The sequence below is a fragment of the Choloepus didactylus genome, chromosome 6 (assembly GCF_015220235.1).
Source record: "Choloepus didactylus isolate mChoDid1 chromosome 6, mChoDid1.pri, whole genome shotgun sequence".
In the NCBI taxonomy this organism is placed as follows: Eukaryota; Metazoa; Chordata; class Mammalia; order Pilosa; family Megalonychidae; genus Choloepus; species Choloepus didactylus.
This window is the reverse complement of record NC_051312.1, coordinates 27,812,034-27,819,700: the sequence shown is the minus strand read 5'-3', so window position 1 is coordinate 27,819,700 and position 7,667 is coordinate 27,812,034. Positions and strand designations below refer to the sequence as shown.

Below are 7,667 nucleotides of genomic sequence, written 5' to 3'. Positions count from 1 at the left end.
TGTATGATATGTGAATATATCTCAATAATGTTGAATTTAAAATTCACAATTATGGTTAGACACATAAACATCCTCTGTCAGTAACTGAAAGATTCCACAGGCAGAATATCAGTGAGGATACAGTTGAACTGGACAACATTAAGCATTTCCAATTGACATTTACAGAATACTTCATTCAACAACTGCAGAATATACATTCTCTCAAAGTCACATGGAACATCCAACAAGATATACCACATCATGGGCAACAAAATACACACAAACAAACAAAATAATAGAAAGCATATCAAGTACACTTTAAAATTACAATGGCATCAAACTAGAAATCAGTAACAAAGATACAGCTATAAAAAAAACCCAAATTTGTTATTTAAACACACTTTTAAATAACATATGGGTCAAAGAAGAATTCCCAAGAAAAAATTAAAAACATTTTGAACTAAATGAAAAGAAAGTACAACTTAGAATTTGTGGGATACAGCAAAAACAGTGTTTAGAGGGAAATTTATAGAAATAAGTAAATGTATTAAAAAAAGAAGAAGCATTTAAAATTAATAATCTAAGCTTCCACCTCAGAAAACTAGAAAAAGACAGCAAATTATATAAAATAAGAACAAAAAAAGAATAAAAGAAAAATCAAAGAAAATGGAAACAAGAAAACAAAAGAAAAATCAAGAAAAACACAAGCCATTTCTTTGAAAAGACCAGTATGATTGACAATCCTGTAGTCTAATCAAGAGGAGAAGAATGAAGACATAAATTACTAACATCAGAAATGGAAGAGGGACCATCACTACAGATCCCATGGACATTAATAGGACAATAAAGGAATATGATGAACAACTCCATGCCTACAAATATGTTACCTTAAATTAAATTCACAATCTATAAAAATTTACACAAAGAAAGAGATCATCTGATTTGGTCTACATCTCATAAAGAAATTGAGTCAATAATTAACAATCTTCCAAAAGAGAAAGCACAAAGCCAAAATGATTTGACTACTGAATTCTACCAAACACTTAAGGAAGAAATTACATCAATTCTCCATAATCTCTTTGAAGAAGAGTGAACACTTCCTAACACATTTTATGGGGTCAGCATTACCCTAATATCAAAACCATGCAAAGACATTCAAATGAAGGAAAATGACAGACCAAAATCTGTGAGAAATATTGATGAAAAATCCTCAAGAAAATATTAGCAAATTGAATCCAACAATGTATACAAGGAATTATACATCATGACAAAGTTGGATTTATTATAGGTATGAAAGACTGGTTCAACTTTTCAAAACCATTAATGCAGTCTCTCGTATCAACATTCTAGAGGAAAAATAGAATGATCATAATGTATGAAAAATAAAACATTTCACAAAATCTAATACCCTTTCATGATAAAAAAAAAAAAAAAAAAAAAAAAATCTCTGCAGACCAGGAATAGAAGGAACTTCCTCAACTTGATAAAGAATATATACAAACATACTACAGCCAATATCATACTTATCATGGCCTAAGGGGGCTTTTGCAGCCTAAGGACTAAAGAAGGCACTGAACTCATTCTGAGGCATGAGATTTTATTTGGGACTTACAGGGTGGGAAGCCAGTCAAGCTGCTCTGAATGAGGCCAGGAGCTGCTCTGAATGGCAGCCACTTCAGAGCTCAGTGTGAAGGTAATCCACACTTTGGGGGGAACTGACCAAGCCATAGTGACATTCCAATGGGTATGAAATCATATGCGTGGGAATGGGAGACTTGTGGCAGAGGGAAGGATTGATTGTATTCAACACGAAAGAGGGGAGGGTTGTAGGTTATCTTGTAGATAATAGTATCTCATGGGTTTCTGGAAGGAGGTAAACTGTAGACTATATTTAGTGCAGGAAGCCTGGTTTTACCAGGAGGGTAGGTTAAACCTTAACTGACGTAGGTCACACAAGCTGCTGTGTGCACAGTCGTCAAGGTCCTTAGGGAAGGCCCTGGACCCGGGGCTCCTACCACACTTATTAGTGTAAAACTAGATGATTTGCCCCTAAGATTCAGAAAAAGACAAGGGTGTCTATTTTCACTACTCCTATTCAAAATCATACTGGAAATCCTGGCTAATGCAATAGGAAAAAGATAAAAGAAATAAAAGGTACATACTTTGGGGAGGAGTAAATAAAATTATCTTTTTCACAGTTAATAGAATTGCCTATGTTGAAAAACCCAAATAATTGATGAAAAGCTCCTGGAACTAATAAGTGATTATAGCAAGGTTATAGAATACAAAGTTAATATGCAAAAGTCAATTACTTTTCTATACACCAGAAATGAACAATTGGCTTTTGAAATGCAAACACAACACCATTTACTTTCATACAAAAAAATTATACTTAGAAATATAATTTAATATGTACAATAGCTATATGAACAATCTATCAATTTCTGATGAAAGAAATAAAAGAATATCTAAATAAATGGAGCATTATTCCATGAACATGGATAGGAAGAACCAATATTGTTAAGATGTCAGTTCTATTCACTTGATACATGATTCAATGCAACCTAAATCAACATCCCAGCAAGTTATGTGGATACTGAAAAATTGATTCTAGGGTTTATATGAAAAGGCAAAACACTCAGAACAGCCATGAAAATACTGAGGAATAAAAAGTTGGAGGACTTATGCTACTCAACATCAAGACCTACTATAAAGCTACATTGATCAAAGGCAGCAAAGTGCTTGTGAAAAAACAGGCAAATAGATCAATGGAACAGAATAGGGAACCCAGAAATAGACCACATATATATAGTCAACTGATCTTTGACAAAAGAACAAAGTTATTTCAATGCAGAAAGTATAGTCTTTTCTACCATGGTGCTGAAGGAAATGGACATCCACATGCCCAAAAAAAAAAAAAAAAAAAAAAGGACATCTAAACACAGACTTTACATCTTTCACAAAAATGAACTCAAAATGGATTGCAATCCTACAATTAAAAGGCAAAATTACTAACATTCTAGAGGACAACATGGGAGAAAACCTAGGTAATCTTCAGTTTGTCAATGACTTTTAGAAACTATACCAAAAATATGATCCATGAAAGAAATAATTAAATTGGATTTCATTAAATGGTAAAATTTCTGCTCTGTGAAGGACAATGTTAAAAGAATGAAAAGAAAAACCACAGACTGGGGGAAAATATTTACAAAACACTTATCTGACAAAGAACTTGAATACAAAATATATGAAGAGTTCAAAAATGCAATAAAAAATAAACAACCCATTCACAAAATGGAATAAAAAGGATCTGAACAGAGACTTCAACAAAGAAGTCATACAGATGACAAATAAGCACGTAAAAAGATGTTCAACATCTCATTAGACAATTGCAAATTAGATCAATAATGAGATGATACTACATACCTATTAGAATGGCTAAAATCCCAAATACTATCACTACCAAATGCTGGTGAGGATGTGGGAGCAACAGGGAATCTTTCATTTCTGATATGAATGCAAAATGGTACTACCACTTTGGAAGACAGTCTGGAAGTTTCTTATAAAGCTAAAGATAACTTATCACATAATCCAGCAATCATACTTCTAGGTATTTGACCAAATGAGTTGAAAACTTAAGGCCAAACAAACCTGCACAGAAATCTTTATAGTGGCTTCATTCATATTTGATAAAAATTGGAAGAAACCATGATAGACCTTAAATAGGGGAGTGGGAAAACAAACTGTGGCACATCTGCACAATAGGTTATTTTTACCAATAAAAAGAAATGAGTGATAAAACCACAGAAAGAAATGTGACAGTCTTAAATGCATGTTGGCAAGAGAAAGAAACCAGTATGAAAAAGCCAAATACTATATGATTCCAACTATATGGCATTCTGGAAAAGGTCAAACTGTAAGGACATTAAGAAGATTAGTGGGGCCATGGGTTTGTGGTACGAGATGGAGGGAGAATGAATGGGTGGAAAATGGGGCATTTTCAGGGATCTGAAATTATTTTGTATGATACCACCAAGGTTGAAAATTGACAGTATGCATTTGTCAAAACCTATTGAACAGTACAATATTTAGAGTGAACTAAATGTAATTATAGATTGTAGTTACTAATAATATGTCAATATTGGTTCATCAGTTGCAACAAATGTACCAGATTATATCAAGATGTTAATAATAAGGTAAGCTATTTGTGTGTCTGGGTATATGGAAACTCTTCATGCTTTCTGTGAAATTTCTCTATAAACCTAAAACTGCTCTAAAATAGAATTTCTTATTAAAAAATAAGCTACAGCTAAACAGTTATTAGAATGGACAATTTAAAAAAAATCATAAGCATAGATAACATGACAAGACAAAATGCAGTGCAAGCAGAATTCTAAAATATTGGTGGTGTGAATTCTACATGGTACACCCCATTCAGATTACAGTTTGTTGATTTACTGTAAAGTGACACAAACACTTACCATAAGACCCACACTTCCAAATTGTAGGTATTACCCAAGTGAAATGTAAACATTTTTGCATGCAAAAATTTGGTGGACAATTATATAGGCATTGCATTCTTCATCACCTAAGCTAGTAGCAAACAGATTCTCCCTCAATTAGGGAGTGGATAAATGAACTGTAATACATGTGCATGAATACACACTTGATTTATGTTCTGCCCTCAAAATCTGACTCAATTTCTCAGTTTGAATTAACTTATAAATATATGTTGTTATTCCAGTTTGCTAATGCTGCCTTTTCACAAAACACCAGAAATGGATTGGCTTTTATAAAAGGGGTTATTTGGTTACAAAATTATAGTCTTAAGGCTATAAGGTGTCCAAGGTAAGTCATCAACAATCGATACCTTCACTGGAGGATGGCCAGTGGTGTCTGGAAAACCTCAGTAAACTGGGAAGGCACATGGCTGGCATCTGCTCCAAAGTTCTGGCTTCAAAATTGCTTTCTCCCAGGACATTCCTCTCTAGGCTGCAGTTCCTCAAAAATGTCACTCTCAGTTGCTCTTGGGGTATTTGTCCTCTCTTAACTTATCTGGAACAAAAGTCTGCTTTCAAAGGCTGTCTGTAAAATGTCTCCGTAAGTTGCAACTCCTCTCTCAGCTTCTGTGCATTCTTCAAAGTGTCTCTCTTGGAGGTAGCAAGCTCACTCCTGTCTGAGCTTATATAGTGCTGTAGTAAACTAATGAAGGCCCATGCTGAATGGGTGGGGCCACATCTCCGTGGAAAATATCCAATGAAAGATCTCACTCACAGTTGAGTGATCACATCTCCACAGAAACATCCAATCAAAAGTCTCCAACCCGATCAACACCAATACGTTTCTTGCCCACACAAGACTGCATCAAAGATAATGGTGTTTTGGGGGACATAATACATCCAAACCAGCACAACTGGCACAGTTGTCATCTCACTTCCAATTTTGACTGTCTCTCTATATATATTTGCCATAGAGATCTTCTTGCCATGATCTGTTACATAAGGTGTCAGTTTATCAGTAAATTTTATAGATACTCTCTTTGCTTGGCCATCATGAAACTCTCCTACAATAGAAGTAGAATATGTGACCAATGGTTAGGAAATGGAAGGAGCAGGATCATTTAGTAAAACATATCAATACTAATATCACCAAATGAGCCAAGATACAACAAGTTTAGGGACACACTTTGACTTAAAGGCAATGTATATGAGATCAAAAGAGGCAAAAGCCTAGCCATGAGTTCCAGGTGCCTTGATTGCAAAATTAAAAACTAAAGAGGCATGGCAGAATTGGGAGGTGTGGACCCACCTGGGAGCACCTCGTTACAGCTGTAGAGCTGTAAATCTTCCTGCAGCTGTGGCCACGCTAGCAAATGCCATGCAGCCACGCCTCTTCAACTGGCCGGCAATGCCCAACCCCACATGGAAGATAGCAAGTTGTGCTAGTACAGCCATATAAATAAATAATACCTCTCGGCTCAATGCAATGTGGACATTTACAGTGATGACAGATAAATGCAGACACTTGGGAATCAAATACTAGGCAAACACTTGTAAAAAGTAACAGAGACTGTTACAGGCAACTGCTATACTCGAGGCTTAGCGTTCTCAAGCAGTTCAAGTCCCTGAAAGTTTAGGAAGACACCAGAGAGAAAAACTGAAAAAAAAAAAATCCCATTAGATTTGTGGAAAAACTTCAGAAGAAGGTTGATATATAGCTTCCATAACCATAGAGAGTTGTTCAGTTGCTGGAGATTGCATAGGATCAATATGCCAATAGCCTTGGGAACTTTGAAAGAGAATTCAAAAACCATAAAAGACATACTAGAAGAGCTAAACTAGTTTTTGATAAAGGTTTACCTGCTACACAAAAAGTCCTTTAGATCCTACATAAGATGAGGAGTCCCTTTCATACTCTATGTTGCCTTTGAGTGATGGTCTAGAAGGCTCAAACTTCATCCTCAGATGGCAAGAGGACACATATGTGATGATACCAAACCTGAAAGTTTAAAAAGTTGTGGATTGTAGAAGAACAGAAAAAGCTCGAACAGCTACTCCTGAAATACCCTTCTGAAGAAGTAGAATATCGACACTGGCAGAAGATAGCAGATGAAGTGGGCAATAGGACAGCAAAACAGATGGCCAGCCAAGTGCAGAAGTGTTTCATAAAGCTGACTCAAGTTGGCATTCCAGTCCTAGGCAGAACACCAAACTTATATATGTAATCCAAAAAGTCTTCAACAATAAGACAACAACATCCCCTTAATAAACATCTCTTTAAATTAAACGTTCCATTTTCATAACATCCCATGAGCCTTCAGTGTATATGGATGAAGATGATGACTGAACCTGTTTTCATAGCCACATGATATGGCTGTCAGAAGGCATCAGATGAAGAAAGTATTCCTATCATGTATAGGAATTTACCTGAATATAAAGAATTATTACAGTTTAAAAAGTTAAAGAAGCAGAAACATCAGCAGATGCAAGCTGAAAGGGGCTTTGTGCAACATGTGAGCTTCAAGTGTGATAACTCTGTGATAGAACCTATCCAGGGCATTTGGTGGCACTTCCAGGATTGTCCTCCAGATATATCTTTGGATTTGTGTGATTCTTGCTCAGACTGACTACAGGAAACATATATTCACAAGGAAGATCAACAATTAGAACCTACGTATGGGTCAGAGACATTCTAAGATAGAGATTACTGTGTGTCTCAGGCCACCAGTTATAATTACCTTGACCCAAAATACTTTCCAGCAAACAGATGACATGGAAGAGACCATCATTTATTAGTCTTCTTCAACACATAGCAATGGTACCATTGATAAATATGTGCAGAGTTTGGAAAGTTTCTCTGCTGTCCCTGAAATGATACAGCCTGACAGCTTTCCCTGAAATGGCACTCACAGCCTGACAGCTTCCTGAGTGTTCTTGTCAAGTATAGATCTGTGGCTTTAGATCACTGTTCAGGGGCTGAACATTCCTGGTGAGTAAAGGGTTTTCCCTGGTGAATTTTTCACCACCACTTTAAAGCCTTTTAAGGTGGTGATCTTAAATGTGTGAAATGGAGCACACTTTAAAGAGAGAATAAATTCCAAAGGTTTCAGAGAACTCAGTTATAATAAAGAGAAGAGAAAGTATTTACATATAAATAGTTTAGTAGCTTTCATTTTGTTGTGAAAATAG

The 7,667-nt window shown here is 35.6% G+C and overlaps 1 pseudogene; it reads left to right on the top strand.

Annotated features, from left to right (window-relative positions):
• The first annotated feature begins 1,642 nt into the window (after nt 1–1,642).
• LOC119536819 lies at nt 1,643–7,249 on the top strand (annotated as a pseudogene).
• The last annotated feature ends 418 nt before the right edge of the window (nt 7,250–7,667 follow it).